Source organism: Rattus rattus, chromosome 6, assembly GCF_011064425.1.
Source record: "Rattus rattus isolate New Zealand chromosome 6, Rrattus_CSIRO_v1, whole genome shotgun sequence".
NCBI classification, from domain to species: Eukaryota; Metazoa; Chordata; class Mammalia; order Rodentia; family Muridae; genus Rattus; species Rattus rattus.
The window spans coordinates 121159643-121179858 of NC_046159.1; the positions used below are offsets into that span (position 1 = coordinate 121159643).

The following is a 20216-nucleotide window of genomic DNA, read 5'->3' on the forward strand; positions in this document are numbered from 1 at the left end:
CTTCACATAATGTCTAAGGGTGAGAGGCAAGCAAACTGAAGCACTGATGCTTCCAAGTGTCAAAGAGCCAGCTTCTCTAACCAAAAGGAAACAAAACTGTAAAACATGCATTTATATGCAGATGTCAGTGCAGTCTCTGATAGACATGTCCCCAACCCCTGAGACAACAGTTTTCACTTTCATCTCTGTTCTTCCAGTCTCAACTGGATTCCAGCAATTGCTGTCCCTCACTGGGATGTGATCAGTTCATCTGTGACAAAAGAAACAAGTCGTGTATACTTAATTAGCACATAAGGCAGGAGGTGTTTTAGAGACGGGTGAACAGTTGGCTAAAGCCCCAGGTTAAGGAAGCCACTGTCATTAGGTTGACTGGTCAGTTAACCTCACAGTAAGAAATTCTGCAGCACAAACTCAGAAGGTGCCCGTCTAATATTATGAATGAGAATTCAGACATGGGGTATGGAATATAAAACATTTCATCACTATGAAAATAGCCCCAACCAAATCTTTTACAATGGTAGGAGATTGACTAGAACTACAGTAAAAAATAAAAATGATAATCCTAAACAACCAACACTACCTGCACAGAAAGAACTAAGCATGGGGTATGACATTGGCTAAAGTAAAAATATGCTACCACGCTGTTATTGTTAAAACAATGCAGCTTGGACATGAAAACAGATATTCAGACAGAGAGCGTAGGATTAATCCATCTATCACATCCAATGGCTTTTACGAACATTGAGAAAGGATATTTCCAACAAATGTTTTTGGTGACCGTGTACTATGATAAAAAATGCCTCTTACATTCATGGAGATTAGGACTTGTAATGGACTTCATAGCTAGAGTTGATAATAAACTTGGAAGTCACTTAGACTGCTCTCTCCTACTGTGTACTCAGCCTCTTCGTTTAACCTGCCTTTAGAAGAACAGTAATATCCAACCGAGATTCCCTCAGATTTCCCATGGAATCAACTTTTACGACTTAAGTTAATGTGTAAGTGTAACCTTAAACTATGTAGTCTTCCATACCCCCTGGCCCAGAGCAATATGTGTGCTATGATAAGCATTTGCTGAAAATAGCAAATAGAAGCTGAAAGTGTTCTTATAAAACCCACCATGATTGTTGAATGCAACATATAGAAATAGCTTGACAAACAATGATGTTTGTAATACTGTTTGATAACTGGGTCAACTGAAGTAAGTTAATTCCTTTTAAAATTCTGTAAATGGTATCTACAAAGTACCCCCACTCCTCCTCCATGTTATACCTTCTGTGCTACTCAATAAAAGAGAAAGCAAAGTCTCTTGTTAGGGACAGAGACACAGGATCAGACACAGAGAAAGATTCACAAGACAGCCATGAGGGGGGCTCAGACTCAGACTAATACAACAGATGAACAGGAATAACCAAAGACATTTGGAGAGGGGAGTACAGAAAAATCTGGGCTTGCTCTTGGCTAACTCATACCTCAGAGAAGTGCTTTGGTTTCTTGGCTTAATGTAACACTGGTGGATTTTGGGTAATTCTGAGTTTATTATTAATACATTCAAAGCTACCATAATGCCAGAGAATTGAAACTCCTAGGAAAAAGTACAAAGGCTATTCTTTGGGACCTTGGAATGCATAATCTATTTTGGATATGACATCAATAACAAAACAGCACAAGAAAAACAGACAGATGGGACAATAACAAACTGAACAGTTTCTTCTTTAGTAGGGTCAAAAAAGGTATCTTATTGGGGCATAATTTTACATCGTTTACAGAAATTCTAGAGAAAAGACATGGCTAATGTTTACTGACCATCTACTGAATGCCACCATGTGCCAGACACTTGCCTACACGTTTCAGTTATAGTTTTTGTCATCTGACCACCCAAGACAGCCCACCTACCGTTAGCATTACAAACATTATAAAGGGGTAAAAACTGAGGTTTACCAAGTTCAGTGACCCACGTACACCCAGCTGTTAGATTGCTGAAACTTGATTTAAACATAGCTCCCCTACCCTATGGACTGTTCTGTTTTTCCTTGAACATATCTCTTCTCTGAAAAACTATAGTATGTCTGAAGAGACAAACGGAGGCAGTGTCCAAGCTGGCATTGCTGGTGAGTTTTCTATGTTCAACAGCTCTTCTGAAATGATCTGGTGGAGGGCAGGCTATGCTTGAGTAGCCTCTGGGTCTGAGAACAAGGGGATGCCTCAGTGTGGATCACACAGGCTCTAAGTGACCTTACCTTGAGCTGATCTCAGCACTTCATCACCATGCACACAAGCTAAGTGACTCTGGCCCTCCAGCAAGGCCATCATTAGCGCTGAAGGCTGATATCTGCACACTGGGATGCTGCTCTGTCTCTCGTTCCTTTATCTTACTGTACGTCTAAACGAAGTGGCTCTCACAGAGACAGCACTAGTAATTGGACAGGCATGTGGGCACTGTAAGAAATGGAGCCTTTCATTCCCTGCTAGTAACACTCGCTTTTTTCTTTTTATTTAAGATCATTTTGTCACCATGTTCTAATTTCATTAAATATTCTCTGAAAATACTGTTTTGATAATAATGTTTCCCTTTGAAGATCTTGTCTAATTTGTGTAAACATTTCCACTGCTGGAAATTTGAGCGGCTGCTAACTTTTCTGTACTGAGAGTACCCACCGCTTCAAACTGAAAATTAGTTCTGAAGAAAGGAGAATTTCCAAGTGTACTGAGTTTCCATGCATATCGGTGTATGTACTCCGGGTGTGTGCAGCCTGTCTGTTTCTCCTCCTGGAAGGTCACCAATCTGTAACAGCTTTCCTTAGTAAGCGCATTAACCTTTTATCTGCCACGGTTGATACAGTTTTCTTAGTTTGAATTTTCATTTTCTTTCTGATTTTTATTTACAGATTTTTTTTATTTCTCTGTTACTTTGCCTGCAAGTATGTGTGGATAAGGGTTCCCCTGGAACTGGAGCTACAGATAGCTGTAAGCAGCCACCTGGGTGCTGGGAATCTTACCCGCAGAACCATTTCTCCAGAACAGAATTTACAGAATTGTAACAAGATGTTTTCTATGTAAGAACAAGGGTAGCCATTATCTGCTACATGCAATTTGCTCTAAAGAAAAATTTACTGCAACCTTCTTTTCTGTCTACTACTTGTTGATGGAGAAAATACAAGGGGCACAGAGTATTAGATTACAGAAAAAATAATAACCATTATACCAAATACACAGAATTGCTTAGTGTCCTAGGCAATTACATAGCCAAGAAGGATCATTCATGTAAAAATCATAAATCCTGTTTAGTAACAGGAAAGGAAACAAGTGAAGAGACATATTACACAACACGGTTTAACTCTGGTTTAAATATCTTTCAAAAACGAAAAGCAGACACAAAACATCTGCACTATTTGAAGACTATTTCTCAGGCTTTGTTATAGGCAAAATTAGATTTATAAACGATGAGAATATGAGACAGGCCCACACCTGTAGAGAAAATGAACAAGAACTTCATTGCAAAGAAATGTTCAGGAAAACTGAACTTGAAGGAGCTGGAGGAAAGTGTGGCTCTGTTTGTTTCCTTGCTTGCTTTCTTGTTTTAAATTTTTAAGATTTATATACCTATAAGTGTTGTGCCTGCACATGTGTATGTGTGCCATGTGCAGGCCTGGCACCTGTGTTCAGAAAAGGGCATTGGGTCCTCTGGAACTGGAGTGGCTGTAAGTCACCATGGCAACTGAACCTAGGGCTTCTGGACAGGCAGCAAGTGCTCTTAACAACTGGGCTGTCTCTCCAGCTCTGGAAACTGCATTTAAACCTAAAATTGCATATGAAGTAACTACTTGTTTTTCTATTACAGCATCAGTTATCCAATGTGTCATTTGCCTTTTAATTTGTTGTTTCTCCTTTTTTTTTTTCCCATTGTGGGTGTGTACCTGTCTCCCACTTCTGAGGTTCTTAGGATCCATTACTGTGAATGATGCTGCATGACATAGGTGGACACAGACAAATAACAGAAAATAGGAACCTATTGTTCTAAAACCAGCCATTGAGGGGGAAGTCCATTTGCTCTGATCAAATTTATTAAAGTAAGGAGATGAGATGTGTTTCTCTCCTACCACACTAGAAAACAAACTATAGTCCATCTGTGTTCCGGAATTAGAAAATTGTTATAAATGTAATTTCTAAATGGCTAAAAGGTCAATGACCCTAACATTTTTATTCCTCCCCCAAATAATACCGAGTGGCAGCAATACTAACAAGAACTTCAGGAAACACCCACTCATTACCCTGCCATTTTTACAGATAAGAAAACTCAAGTCCCAGTCACTCATTGTTCAAAGGCACACAGCTGGGAGGGAGCAGACCCAGCATATTTAGGCAAATCTACTGTGAAGGCTGAATCCCAACCACTGTTCTGAGCTTTCCTCTCACTGGATCACTGTTATGAGCTTTTCTTTCATTAGATCCCTACTCTGAGCTTTCCTCCCATTGAATCTCTGTTCTGAGATTCCCTCCCACTGCATCCCTACTCTGAGGGCTTCACCCTCTGGATCTCTGTTCTGGGGGTTTCCCCACAAGGTGCATTCAAAAGCAGGTCTTGTTGTAGATTCGTACAAATGCTGAACATAACCATGTGGTCACATATTTCCATATTAAGATCACCTTTCCACCTCCTGCTCTTAGTGTCCAATTTCCTCTTCCTTTCCTGGGCAACCACATCTCTAATCTGCCTCCCAGATGACACTGTTTAGAATGTGGCCTAGCATATGTGCTACACCACCACCCTGATTGCCTTTCTGAGAAGTACAGGATTCCATGGATTAATGACAAAGCTGATAAATGAGAAATTAATACTCAGAGATTATGTCATTATAAATTCTTTTTCCCAAGGACTAAAAAGATCTCCTGGCTTCAGACCTATACCAGAAATTCACTGCATAATATTAGAGCAGAAAGCACTGCTGGTGAATTCCTAATCACAAATTCAAGCATTCAGGTGTCTACTTTTTTTTTTCCTGCAGTGCTGGCAATTGAACCCAGAAGATATACATTCTGAGCAAGTGTTATAACATTGTCCTGTATTAAGTGTTTAGAGGCATGATGTTTTACCAAATAGGTAATTGTCTATACCCAGGCCCCTTTCTATCATCATCGTTGTTATCGTCGTCCTCATTGTCGTCACTGTCATCATCGTCATCATCATCACCATCATCATCACTATCATTATCAATAATGAGTAAAGAGAAGACAGAAGGAGACCGCAGGCCATGAAACTGAAACATTAGCTAGCCTTAGGTTTCTGTTTGCTTACAAGAAGATCTTAGCACCTGGTCTACATTTGTGCTCAGACAAAACCAGAAATAAGTGCTATTGTTTTCTTTGGGAATTGAGGGAATGTACATGTTTGTGTATATATGACAGAAAAGATTATATAACCATATAATACATAAAATGTATATCATATAATATTTGCTAAAAATTCCAAATAAAATATTTTTAATCTAACAGGATTGATTACTTCCCTCTTCTTATACTTGTTCTCATTTCTTCATAGTCCTCCTTATGAAAAATACCAAAAGCAGATGCCATTCAATAAGTAGTTGATCAATTGCTAACATATAAATCATGATAAAATATAGCCCTTATCTTAGCTACTTTTCTAATGCTGGGACAAAAAAAGTGAGTAAAACAACTTATGGAACAAAGTAGTTTACTGTTTCACCACACTTTGTCACTTTTCCAATCTGTGAAGAGACACCATTACCAAGGCAGCTTATAAAAGGAAAAGTTTATTGGGGACTTACAGTGCCAATAAGCTCATGACCATCATGATAGGAAACATGGCAGTGGCAGACATGGCCCTGGAATAGGAGCTGAGAGCTTACATCTTTATTAATAGGTATGAGGCAGAGAAAAAGTTAACTGGAAATGGCATGGGCTTTTGAAGCAGTAAAGCCCACCCACAATGACACACTTCTTTCAACAAGGCTACACCTCCTAATCCTTCCCAAACAGTTCCATCAACTGAAGACCAAGCATTCAAATATGTGAGCCCATGGAGGTCATTCTCATTCAAACTACTACAATGGCTTAGGGTTCATAATGGTGGCAGGAATAGCTGAGACCTCACATTTTAATCCACAACCCAGAGGCAGAGAGAGGAGAATACTAGGAATCTGGTAGGAGTCTTTGAAATCTCAAAACCTAGCCCTAGTGCCATACCTCCTCCAATGAAGCTACACCTTGCAAATCCTTCCCAAACATGTCCACAAAGTATTCAACCACATGAGCCTATGGGGCTATTCTCATGCAAATCACCACACTCGGTCACTATAAGCATCTGGCATAAGCATAATAAGCAGCAGATACCAAACTGAAACTCCAGCAAACTGCCCATGTTAATTAGCAAGTGGAGCTTTATAAACACCCACGGATCATGTCTGGCTGCTTTTAGGCTTTAAAACAGAGGAATTAAATCTGTGGTTCTCAACCTTCCTAATGCTACAAATCCTTTAATACAGTTCCTCATCTTGCGGTGACCCTCCCCCCAAATATAAATTTTCTTGTTGCTACTTCAGAACTGTAATTTTCCTACTGTTTTAAATCATAATGTAAATACTTTTGGAGGTAGAGGTTTGCCAATGGCGTCACAACCAACAGGTTGAGAACCACTGAGTTAAATAGTTGTGTATATAAAGTATCCCCACAGCCACCCCAGAAGCTCTTGTGTTGAAGGCCTGATTTCCAGCTAATCAGGGCTGTGAGGAAGAGAGGATCCAAGGGCACTGACTATCTCTGAGCTGTGAGGAGGTGGGTGCACTTTTCAGAATAGAGTCACTGAGGACATGTGTCGAAGGGTATAGCTTACCGTGCTCCTTTCTGTTACACTACCTCTGTTTTCTGCTTGCCATGAAGGGAGCAACTCTGCCCTTCATAACTGCCACAAGGATGTTTTGCTTCACCGAGTTCCAGAGACAAGGGTATTCGCTCCCAAAAGCACACCTTCTAAAACCATGAGTTACGTGAAGCTTTCCTCCTTTTAAATGGTTTCTCTACAGATTGTTTTGATTTGTTTTAACTGAGACAAAAAGACTGAAACATTGTGACAGAAACTGAAAATCTTACAAAGCTAAAAGTGCTTGGCATATGACCTTTACCAAAAGAATGTGCCGACTCCTGGTTTATAGTAAGTAAACCAACACATCGCTAGTATTTTCTACTAATGTACCTTAGTGACAGAAACCAGAACCAAAAAAACATCCTGTGCTACCTTAGGGGAGCTATGAGCAACAGTTTGAATGCACAAAGTTAAAAAGCATTTCCCTTTAACTTCTATTAGGAAATCAGTGCGTTCCAATGACTCTGCCATTCCTCAACTAAAAAGATAGTTATAATTGCAGCCTTAGGTACTTTATAATGTTTTTAGCTGTGATAAGTAGTAATACTAATATACATTATATTATATTACATCATATCCTATTATATATATGTATATATATATATTCTATTTCTTTTTAAAATAGTTTATATGTTAGATACCAGCCCTGTCATCAAATTTAGCATTTCTGGGTTTTGTTTTCATGGATAAGACATGGTTTAACATTAACAATGCTGATAGCTTTTTATGAATTTAGAGCTGGCTTAGATATTAAAATACTAAGATGGTGACTTTTCATGGTGAGCTGGACTACTTCTCCCCAGTATTTAGCTAAACATAAGATTATGTAGTTTGGTCTACATAGAAAAACTGTCTTACCCTTCCACCAAGAAAGTTCGGAAAGCTAAGAAGGAAGCTCCTGCCTCTCCCAAAGCGGAAGCCAAAGCGAAGGCCTTGAGAGCTAAGAAGGCAGGGCTGAAAGGTGTCCACAGCCACAAAAAGAAGAAGATCCAAATGTCACCCACTTTCAAGCAGCCTAAGACCCTGTGGCTCCAGGGCAGGTAAAATATCCTCGAAAGAGTGCACCCAGGAGAAACAAGCTTGACCACCATGCTCATCAAATTCCCATTGACCACCGAGTCAGCCATGAAGAAAATAGAGGACAACAACACACTCATGTTCATTGTGGATGTCAAGGACATCAAGCACCAGATCAAACAGGCCGTGAAGAAACTCTATGACACTGATGTGGCCAAAGTCAATACCCTGATACGGCCTGACGGAGAGAAGAAGGCGTATGTTCACTCGGCTCCTGGTTATGGTGCTCTAGATGTTGCCAGCAAGATTGGGATCATCTAAAATGAGTCCCGATGGTTAATTCTAAATATACACTTTTTTTACCATTAAAAAAAAAGAAAAGAAAAACTATCTTTAAAAAAGTATAAGACTTGCCTGCTCAGATTTATCTGTATTAGTAAAAAGATGAATGAAATGAATTCATTTGTCTGCTACAAACACTGCTTATGTTTTTGAGAAGATATAATTATGGCACATAATCAACTGTAAAGATTATCCTGGATAGCCTCGGTTGCCCTAATTCAATCAGTTGAAATCACTTATAATAGGCTTTGCTGGTAAGAAACTCACCTGTAAGTAAGAGCTTCAGCTTGCACCAAGTGTTCTACTCCATCCTTGCCAACGGCCTGCCTTGCTCACTGAAGCTATGCCTAGACAGCCCCACAATCTTGCAAGGCGACTCCTCATTCCCTCCCTCTCTCCTCACTTACAATCTTATGAGTTCTGTTTGTCTAACAGAAACTATGAAAGTCTAACATACGAAGTACTAAGTCTGAAAATACTGCAAAACTAAACTTATCAAGATATAATTTTAAAGAACTCCAATTTCTAGAACAATTGCTACCTAGAAATCCCAATGTTGTATAGTTACAGTACTATACGGTCACTCCTATTCCACCTCTGTCCCTCATTTCATTATGGCAAAGCATAAATTCTAAGAAAAAATAATGTCTAGCTAAATGAAAACCAATTGAAAATAAAGAGACCCATGGAGTTATCCACATTATAAAAGTCACCAGATGTGGACTCGCCTATAATCTCAGGGCTTCAAGGACAGAGGCAGGAGGATCACAAGTTCAGGCTAGACTGGGCTACATAGACAAGCTAGCTAAAAAGAAAAAAAAAAAAGACAAAGTATGAGACTTGCTGACTCAGATTTATCTATATCAGCAGAAGATGGGTGAGAAGAATAAAATGCCTGCTACAAGTAACATTAAAACAATTTCTACAACACATGTTACAGTCTAAAGGGAATAATAGTTAATAGGCTAGAAAACTTTAATAAGTTGGACAGATATCTAAGCCATTTCCTGGATCCAAACCATTAAAAAGGTAAATAATTCAAACAGTCAAGCATGCCTCCTACAGATTACCACCCTGCATGCAATGAATTTGAGTAAGAATAGCCAGGGTTCCTAGGGCCATGTCAGGACCTACTATGGACTAAGGAAAAGTAAAGCTACTCTGTTTATAAAATTGTAAATTTATTGTTTTTATCAGTATTTGAGATAGTATCCCTGTGTGTTTTTTAAGTTATGTTAATGTTTTCCTGTTACTATGAAACAATAATATGTTTTTCTCTGCTAAGACAAAGAAATTGAAAGCATGTTGGAACATGGTCGGATCCTTTCCATCTTCCTCTGAGCATTTCATGAACCTGAGCTGGGGTGTATTTTTTACTGTGTTTAGTTTGGGGATGGCAGCCTCTGTTCTGCACAATGCAGGAACAGAAAAACACAGTGGAATAAATAGGGCCATATGAAAATGTACTAGCAGGCATCTCTCAAGCACAAGCAGCATTCCACTAAATCTAGAATGTGTAATGATAGGATACCACCCATTTAAAATAAAGCCTGAAGTTTAGGGCTCTAAATCTGATGAGCTCCTGCTCATCTACTTCTGAGTCCCAGAACTTCGCCCCTTTCTGCTATTCTTTGACAATCTCTACACACCTAAGAATTAATTTTGAGGAGATAATAGTGGGTGTGTGCACGTATTTACCCCCAATATTCACAAAACCTAGCTATATATGCATTATCTGTAAATCCAAATTTAAAAACTCACACAAAACCCAAAGGTGTGAAGGTACAGCACTAAGTCATTTTCTGGAGCAAGCTTGTGAAGAAAGTTTTAAAAGAACACTTAGACTTAGTTTAAAAGAAGACAATTTAAAAAAGTAATCTAACAGAACAAACAAAACAACAATGGCTAGAAAAAGACCTTCCTGGGTTTTCTAGAACAAAAGAGAAAATCAACATAGGTGTCTCTGTGGAAACAAACATTCATTTACAGTCACAGTCACAGTCTTTCAGAGCTCTTTGTCTCCTTACATTTAGTACTACATATGGATGCCACGGAGATCTATTCAGGAACCTAACTGCTGTTCCAAAGCCAGAAAAAGAAGCACTTATGAAGCCAGCAACTGATTTAATATGCACTGAGCACTGTCACCCACCCCAAGCAAGGTCCCCTTCCTTCAGTGCTACTGTGGCCTGTGTCATGACTTCACTACTGAGCCACAGCTAATTACAAGGCAGACGAAAGGCTAAGGGAGAATCCACACTAGACAATTAACAGACTGGACGTTCATTGTCTTGGAGTGTTCTGCATATGCTAATTCAAACCTCACCCTCCAGAGAAGCACTGTGCAACCAGGACTCTTTGTTCTGGTCTCTTTCAAGCTTCCTAATGGCGGGAGTGACCCTGCTCACACCATGTCGCTGCCATTCATCCCCAACCAGCTGGGTATGAGTTTCTGTCTCTGGGCTTTAAGTAGCACTGTTCACTGCAAGTGTGTGTGTGCACGTGTGTGTGTGTGTGTGTGTGTGTGTGTGTGTGTGTGTGTGTGTGTGTGTGTGTTAGTAAAGTGGTAATAGTGGGGTAACGTGGGTTCACAGTACTCACAGGAGGACTCAGTAAGTATATCAAATCTGCATTGCCGTAAGGATAGCACACCTAAACCAGTATTCTCCTGAGTGAAAGCCGTGGAGATGTGAACATGGTCCCTTTGTCCTACTCTACTGTTAAGCTGTAGAATTGTCCTGCTGCGATTTTTTTCTTCCTTTCTGTGGTACCAGAGAGTAAACCTAACATCTAAGCACCCGGCCACAGGGCTACAGTCCAGCACTCTTTTTATTTTTATTTTAAATGGGGTCTCAACAAACTGTTTGGGCTGCCTTTGAACTCACTGGGTAGCCTGAACTGGCTTTGAACTCGCCATCCTCCTGACTCAGCCTCTGAAGTAGCCATCATTCCAAGCCCATGGCACCAAGCTCAGTCCTTGGTTATATCTTTTCAACATCATGGAGCTACAAACTACACTTCAAATCTACGTCAGAGTTGCACCAACTGTGCCATGCCTACACCCACAGCTAAGTGTCCTTTGTTCTGTGTGACCCTTGCAGTCACGTGGCATGCATGCTATTGCCTAGGAAGAAATGGTCAAGGCTGACTTTCTCCTGAGTCAATCGTTTCATAACTCCATATCAACTTTTCTCATAAAAAGTTGAAGTGTTCAGAGTGTAAAGTTCTTTTTTGCTCTACAATAAATGATAAATCAGCACAGGCATTAAACTAACAGTTTACAAGTTTGTGTGAACTCCTAAAAACTGTCCTATAAATCAGTATCTTTCCCAACCTACACTGTGACACTCCCCTCAGAGATTACAAAATCCAAAAGCTCAGGAACGTGCATTTTTTCAGATTTGCTTCAAAAGAAGCAGGCCACATGCTACCTACAATAACAAGTATTGTCCTTTTGGCTGTATGTCATCAACTCTTAAGTTGTTACACACAGGGCAACTCGTCCAGAATGTTTATGGCTTTTACCACAGAGCCAGGCTGCAGCATGCTCACAGCACTGTAAAAGCAGAGCTGCAGGTCCTCTCTGCTTTCAGGCAGTCCTTTAGGCTCTTGAATAAATTTGTGCATCAGCCACAGCTAGTCATAAATGTGCAGTTGATGCTTCCACCTTCATCAAAGGGTGTTACAGGGAAGTAAGACAACATTTAGAAATTAATCAGAATCCTTAATAGAAAGCCTGCATAGAGTTTGGAGTAAATGCACACATACACATAATAGATTAGCTAATTTCTGAATAGGTATCTTGGTTAGTTACTGAGTTAACGACAGTTTGGGCAAGAGAGCTCTATTTCCAGTTTGCTATCAACTTACCAAGTCTATTTTTGTTTCTTTGTTTCACAACCTGCTTTAAAATGAGACGTTCTGATTGATCCTCACTGTCCTGTGCGGTGTGCAGCATGGCTCTGGAACCTTCTAAGGACAGGGGAATGAGAAAGTGGAACCTGCAGGTCTGTCCTCACCCTGCAGACAGCTCCTGGGAGCATGAAGGAGCACAAAGTGACAGGAGTGCAATGCATGATGGGACTCCTTTCTGCTCCCAGAGTTGCAAGGAATGGGCTTCTGGTGGGAGGGGGATGGCATGACTCCTCTCCAAGGAGTCTAAACCCCTCAGCCTTCCAATTAGTCTAAATGTCTTAACTTATAGCCCTGACTCCCATTTCAAGCATCTCACCCTCTTCGGCCTTTTTATTCTCATCGGTATGACTTCTGCCACAGGACAAAGCAAATCCTATCAGCCTGAGGAATTCAGTGGTATGCAATACCTGCTCAAAATACAAATTATAAAAATGGACAATGGGGGCTTAAACAGTGTGGAGGATACCAGTCATTAGTATAATTCTCTATCAAAAATATTTTTTAATGGACTTATGATATTTTAGGTAATTATTTTCATCTTTAGTCTTCATAAAAATGCTTAGGAAGAAATAACAATTAGCTTGATCAGATTCACTTCTCATTGGTATCACCCTCCTCTTCCAGGAAGAATTCTAAATGTTCAGTTTCTTGGAATTAAGCTAAAGAAAGTTAGCTAGTCTTACTAGTAATAAACTCACTAGTAAGCCAAACTGTGAGGCCTTCTCACAGCTCATTCAGCTGCAACGTTGATTCATTTGAAATCAGTGTGGAAGACTGTAGAGAAGTACGCAGAGTGGTGTTAGTCACAGCTCCGCTCCATGCTGGCAAACGGGCCATCAGCTCACCCTTGAGCCACACCTAAGCAGTGAGGAGAAAAACTGTCTATGTTGCCTAATACTGTTTTCCTGAACTTTGCCTGACGGCATTACGAAGATGTAAGAAGTTAATCTACCAATGTCTTATTAATGCAAAGTTTATTATCACCCTGTATCAAATGAGTCTAGTGTGTCAGGTCCAAAGGAAACCTGGGACCGATGGCTAACTGTGGTGCCCACTAGCACACCAGAGTGTGTGCCGGCTTCCAGGCTCACTCAGCACTTCCGGCTCCTCTCAGCTCTTCTCACTGCTCCCTACCCTAAACTCAGCTCACGGGCTTTCCTTCCCCAGCTTCTCATTCCTAGATAACCCTGACATTTCTGTCAGGAACTCTTTTGGGTCTCGGTCCCCTCTCTTGGCCCTTTCTTCTGTTTGCCCTCTCTTCTCTTCTCCTGTTGTGACCTGGTTCCATCAGGTGGCCATGTTTACTCCACTGCTTTCTCTTCCTGCTCAGGATTCTTCCAGATGCCTTTGGCTGTATTCTCCCTCACATCCACAATCAAACCCTTACTGTCAACCATGCCTTGGAGCGATTGTGTCCTCACTTTATACATGGTGTACTAATCAGGCATGCACAGATATATTTAAGTTCACACTCATTTTGTCAAACTTGCTCATAGTGTTTTTGGATGTGTTTACTTTCCCCAGGATCAGATGGTGGGAGGTGAACAGAAAGGGCTGAATAGCTTGTTGACTTCTTCCTTTCACTGTTGACTTTCTTTCATGTCTTCTCCCAGAAGTCATTGCAGTCACCTACTTCTACTCCATGCCTTTGCAGAAACTGCATCACTGCCTCAGAAGCCCAGCATCCCTGTTTCAGTCAGGCCCAGACTTCTAGATCTGTGAGCCCAGGACTGTTAGTCCACATGGTCCCCTTTCCTTGCCCCAGACTCCCTCTTCTGTGTTCTGATTACACCTCATGTTGGGAAGTTAGTTTGGACTCTGGGCCTGACCTGACTGGCAAGTTGAACATCACCCACATTTGAAGCTGGAGTAGAATAAGTAGCTTTATTTCTTTCCCAATCCTGGCTCCCACCCACCAGCCTTGCCCTACCAGAAGGAATTAGCTCTTCCTGGAGAGATCCCAAGAAGTGACAAATCAAACAGCCTCAATGGGTGAGGATTAAACTGCTGGCTCACAAGCCTAGACGAGGCTGTCAATGGCACTGAGCATTGCCTCTCATGACCAAGCCAATATAATGTTCCGCAGTTAGCTTCAAAATCTGAGTTCTCCAATAAGATGTCTAGAAAAAATAATCAAGAGTAAATAAGTGCAAACTGAAAGTTTTTCTAAGAGAAAACAACACGCAGTACAAAACACGATTTTGGAAGAGCCCAGCGTTTCTGAAATCAAGATGTCTATTACCAAGTAGATCATGACTAATGGAATTTGGTTTCTAGTTGAAATGAGTAAAAATACTTAGCTGTTATGATATAGGTCATTATCGTTTTGTACATTTATTTTTGTTGTCAGGACATAGTAATTATATAGAATAGTGGATTTCACTGCTGCATTTTCCTATCTATATAATATACCTTAATTGTATCCATCCTGTCAACACACACACACACACACACACACACACACACACACACACACACACGCTTTACCTTCCTAGTAGTTCCTCTTCCATATAGACTTCAAATCTAATGTAGTCTCTTCCTGGTTCCTCTATTGCAGAATCTCTATGGAAGCCGTTTGGAGGCTATGCAACGATACCAGATGAAATCCCTCAAAAGAGACCTTCAACACTTGATGATACACAGCACATTTTAAAGAAGGCATTAATATCAATGCTTTTCTCCATTCAAATCCATGTAATTGCACCAAGTAATTATTCCTCTAGGAAATATGAATTTGAAAAAGATCCTCTACTAAGTGATAACTATGTTTATATTGTCTGGAATTAATACATACACTCTTATTCTAAAATTAGGATGCCAGGTATCAAACCAAGGAATATCATCAAGGAGAATTATCAATATTCTAAACTTTAAAATTTCCTGGTAGATTTTTTAGCACAACTAAACATGTGAGAATCATTTTGTTTCGTTTTCATTGTGTTTAGACATCTGGCTTGAAGCATCTGGCAGCCTAAAAGCAAAGTGCAGCTTCCTGAGGCCAAGCACCTCCTGCCAATGCAAGGCGGCCCTCCCACCCCACAGGCCTTTTCTTTCCGACACACCTCAGAAGATCTGCGTCAGTATGCTAGTCCTGGCCTGGGTTCTGGGTATTCATCCTTCCCCAGCTGCTTTCTGTCCACACCCTCCAAAATCACCGTTTCCAACGTGAAGGGCAAAACAGCATATCAAACACATAGAACAAGTGACATGTAAGGGAAATGCGTGCACCACGAATGTTAACATAAGCCAAGCAGCTGTCATTATTGACTCTGCTTTCTTTGCTAGAACTGTGCACAGTCAGAACTAGTATTTGTAAGGTCCTCGTGCTTAGGAAAAGTTAACGCTGGTGAGATTCAAGCTCTGTCTCTCACCAGCCTTCATTTTTCTAAGTGAGTAACAACTGGGTTCTCTGGTCCCCACAACAGGGAGCATTGTTAAGTTACTAAAATCAATCTGAATTGGATTAGCTAAAAGCATATGCTACACTGTGGGTGGGTGGTGGTTAGGTACAAAAATACAGGATGAAATACTTTGGGAAAAAGTTAAAATCACGTTTAATAGTTGCTCATTAATTAAGCACCATACACTAAGCTTCAGTGACTGGGACAGGTAACTGAACTGGAAACACTTCGTACTATACGGGAGCCATTGGCACATGAAGAAAAGGAGAAAGAGAAACTAAAAGAGGAAAAAGAAAGGGAAAGGAAGTCAAAAAATCACAGGGCAAGACGTACTGCTGTAACTGTGATTGGTGTTATAAACTGTGAAGTAGATAATAGTTGGTGTTGCCCTTACACTTTATGGATTAGATTTCCATAAAAAAATTAAGCTTGACAAATATACCATATAGATCTAAAAAAAAAAAAAGTAAAATAAAAGGAAAGGAAAGGAAAAAAGTATAGTAAGGGAAGGAAGGAAGGAGGGAAGGAAGGAGGGAAGGAAGGAAGGAAGGAAGGAAGGAAGGAAGGAAGGAAGGAAGGAAGGAAGGAAGAAATGAGGTAGCTTTACCAGCATTATGGAAAAGCTTACATCCCAAGTTATCTATACCAAGTCAACCAGTAATGCTAGACACTGAACAAAATATCATTGTGTAGAATTTAAGAGCCTCAAATGCAAGCCTCCTTGCCTAGACACGTGAAGCTAATACCTCAATGTCTGTGCCAGGTTTTTAAAAAAAAATCTCCTTAAACAATCAAGCCAGGTTCCTCTCCCCAGCAAGGTCTCAACTTCTGGATCTCTTAATTTTTTCATCTTTCAGTATTGACAAGGGTCTTGATAGACCACATTAGCAACAACCGTACACTACTCCCAATAACGTTTGCTATAATTCCCACCTTTCCTTAATGTATTCGAATTTGAACTTCATTCTTTCCCAGGGCCTCTGCGCCCTCTGGAATAGATCTGAAAGGGATTCTTTTTGCTACTGAAATGCATCTAGTTGTGTTCTTAATCGGTGTGCTTCTCTAGAAAAACTGGAAGTTATTCAAAGTGTTAAAAATAGGACTGCAGAAACAGCTGAGTTGATCTAGTGGTTTAAAATAGACTGTCTCCCATAAGGTCATATATTTGAACATTTGGTCACCAGATGATAACACTGTTGGGGGCGGGGGTTAGGAGATTCGGCCATATTGGAGGAGGTTCTAAAATCTAAAGATCTCATTTGCACCATGTCCAGTTCACTCTTCTGCTTTCTGTTTGTGGTTCAAGACATGAGCTTTGAGCATCCCACTCTGGCCACTATGTTTGCCTTCTGCCACATGGAGTCTGACTTTCTGGACCCATAAGCCCAAATAAATCCTGCCTTTCATAAATTGCACTGGACATGGTGTTTTATCACAGCCACAGAAAAGTAATTATTGCAGTTGTGAAAGTGCTTGCTGCATAAACATGGGGACTCAAGTTAAAACCCCATCACCCAGGCACGGCAGTGTGGGCCTGAAGTCGTAGGACTGGGTGCGGGGTGGAAACAAGAGGTTTCCAGGGACACGCTGGCCAGACCAGCTAGCCAAATCAGCCAGCTCTGAGCTCAGTGAAAGATCTTGTCTCAATATATACATACATATGAGAGCTACTGAAGAAGACACTGTTGTTGCCCTCCAGCCTTCACATGCATCCTCACACACATGCACATACACAGACATGTACACACATATACAACCACACATAAACACATATACTAGAAATAAAGTTGCCTTATGATCCGCCAATTCCACTACTTGGTATAAATCCATGAAAACTAAGAATATATGTCAACATACAAATTTGTGGAAAAAAAAACCTTCAGAGAATTTTTTTATTAAACACAGAGTAGATGCAACTCAAACTGTGATACACCTTTATAAAACGTAGCAGATCACCAGTACATGCTGCAATGCAGAAAGGCCTTGAAAACATTACACTAAATAAAAAGTATTTGCATATATTGCATGATTCTGTTTATATGAAATTTCCAGAAAAAAATGCACAGAGACATGAAGTAGGGTGGTGATTTGCAGGGACAGTAACAAACTGGAAGGAGAGGTAGCTGCTCACGGGGCTAGGAGTGATGAACGTGTTCTAAAGTTAGACAGTGAGGATGCTTACACACATCGGAACACACTGAAAACCACTGATTTGAACATCTTAGACTATACTTTTGTTGTGTGTAAATTATATCTTAACAGATCTGCTATTTTAGAAGTCATTGGTATAGGTTCATTTGCTAAATACATACTTGTCGAGGGTCTGCTGTGCACTAGGCACTGACAACATCAAATGTATGAACACAGTCTCTGCTTTCATAGATTAATAGTCTTTCAAAAGAAACATGATGGTAAATAATTATTGTCAACTCAATTGGACTGAAATTGATTTCTGTGTTATTTATTTAGTTGTTGATTTAAAATTGATTGTTTTTATATATAGTATATGTATGTATGCGTTCATATGTGCATGATTGTTTATGCATGTAAAAACCAGAGGTCAAAAATCAGAGTCAAATGAGGGCTTAATAGCTTATTTTGTATAGAACAGGACTTTTCATGAACCAGATCTTGTAGACTGTCTGATCACCAAACCTCCAGGATCCTTCTGTCTCTGCCTAAACTGGGAATGCAGGCATGTGCAGCAGTTCAGGCCTTTTTATTTTATTTTACATGTGTGCAAAGGATCTGAACTCAGGTCCTAGTGATTAGATGGCTATCATTTTTATCTACTGAGATATCTCCCTAGCTTCTTGACTGGGCTTAGGATTGCTTGGAAAACGGAGCTCTGTGTGTGTGTGTGTGTGTGTGTGTGTGTGTGTGTGTGTGCCTGTATGTATGTATTTCCACACAGATTAAACTGAGGAGAGAAGATCCACTTTGAATGTGAACCTGTACAATCTCATAGGCTGGGAATATTGAACTGAATTAAAACAAGCAAGCTTCACCAGCATTCATGTTTCCAGACAACAGATACACTATGACCATCCACCTTACCTTCCGGTTACCTTGTCTTCCCAAGCTGTAAGCCAAAACAAACCCTGTGGTCTTTATGTTACTTTTGTTGGGCATTTTGTCACAGATATAAGAAAAAAATGAATACAAAAATCTGTGCTTAACATGTAACATGCAAACTGAAAGAACTTGTTAAATGGCAGTTTAAAGTGATAAAGGCCAGAAACAAGGACTAAGGAAATAAACAAAATAGGCCTTAGGATGGGAAGTGGGAACAATAGCTCCTTTCGGTGCCAACATAATATTTTTATTGATTCTTTGGGAATTTCATATCATGTACTCCAATCACACTCATTCTCAGGCCTTCCATGTCCACCCCCACCCTTGTGACCTCCTCCTTCAAAGGGTTAAAAAAAACAAGTCCATATTGTGTTATCTATATACTCACTGGGGCATGGCCAAACTCTCAGTGGCCTCCCCCTTAAATAAAACTGAGTTCTTCCCTTCCTGCACCCTCATCAGATGTCACCAGTTGGGGAGCACTAAATTCAACATTCTTATCACAGAAAAGATAGTTCTTAAGAAATAACATTTCACCTGAAATCTGAATTCAAAATGAATAAACTTGAAGACTGAAAAAAAAAAAAAAAGATTCAAATGCCAAGGTCCTGAGACAAGAAAGAACTTGAGGCATTCCCGGAACTATGGTCAGATGATGACACCGGTCAAGTGACGGAAAGATAAGCAGAAGCCAGAGATGGTACATCCGTACAACAAAGTAAGCATTTGGACTATTCCCAGTACAATGGGAAAACTGCAGGGGGTTATTAAGCAGACCAATGACATGATCCAAATTACCTTTCAGAAAGGCAACAAGATTTATCGAGCACGTATAGTCTCAGGGATACTGATGTACTCCAAGAGAAAGGTATGGCTTGAACTATATTAACAGATTTTATATCCCTGACCAGCACCTAGAAATTAAACAAGGGCAGGGTGCTTTCCTGTTCTGCTCAACAGATACAATGTACCTGCACAGATTACAATGCAAAGAAAAAAGAAAAATGGAAGGAATGTGCAGACTTGAGCAAAAAATTTTAATTTCTTGCTCTATTTCTATCCACTATGGAGCACTGGCATTGCTGAGTCTTTGCCTTTGTGGTGGTCTGAAGGAGAGGAGCCCCCACAGGCTCATATATTTGAATGTTTAGTCACCAGGGAGTGGAAATGTTTGAGAAGGATTAGGAGGTGTGGTCTTGGAGGAAGTGTGTCACTGGGAATGGGTTTATTTTCAGTTTCAAAAGCCCACACCAGGTCAAGACTCTACCTCTGCCTGCTGCCTTCAGATTAAGATGTAAAGCTCTCAGCTACTGCCCCACTGCCATGCCTGACAGCTTTATGCCATGATAATCTTGGACTAATCCTCTAAAACTATAGGCAAGCCCCCAGTTAAATGCTTTCTTTTATAAGAGTTACATTGATCATGATGTCTCATCAATGAAACAGTAATTAAGATAATCCTTACCAACGTAAATGAATGTCTAGCAATACTTTACAGAGCTGCTTAAGACTTAACTGTCTTGATAGATACATGTGTGTTTTAGTTAGGGATTCTATTGCTGCCATGAAATCCTATGACCAAA

At 40.2% G+C, this 20216-nt stretch overlaps 1 protein-coding gene across 4 annotated transcripts in view; it reads right to left on the reverse strand.

Moving 5' to 3' along the window:
• The window catches only part of St7 (suppression of tumorigenicity 7), a 233844-nt gene that overhangs the window by 129753 nt on the left and 83875 nt on the right, over positions 1-20216 (reverse strand). The gene's annotated exons all lie outside the window — the stretch shown is intronic.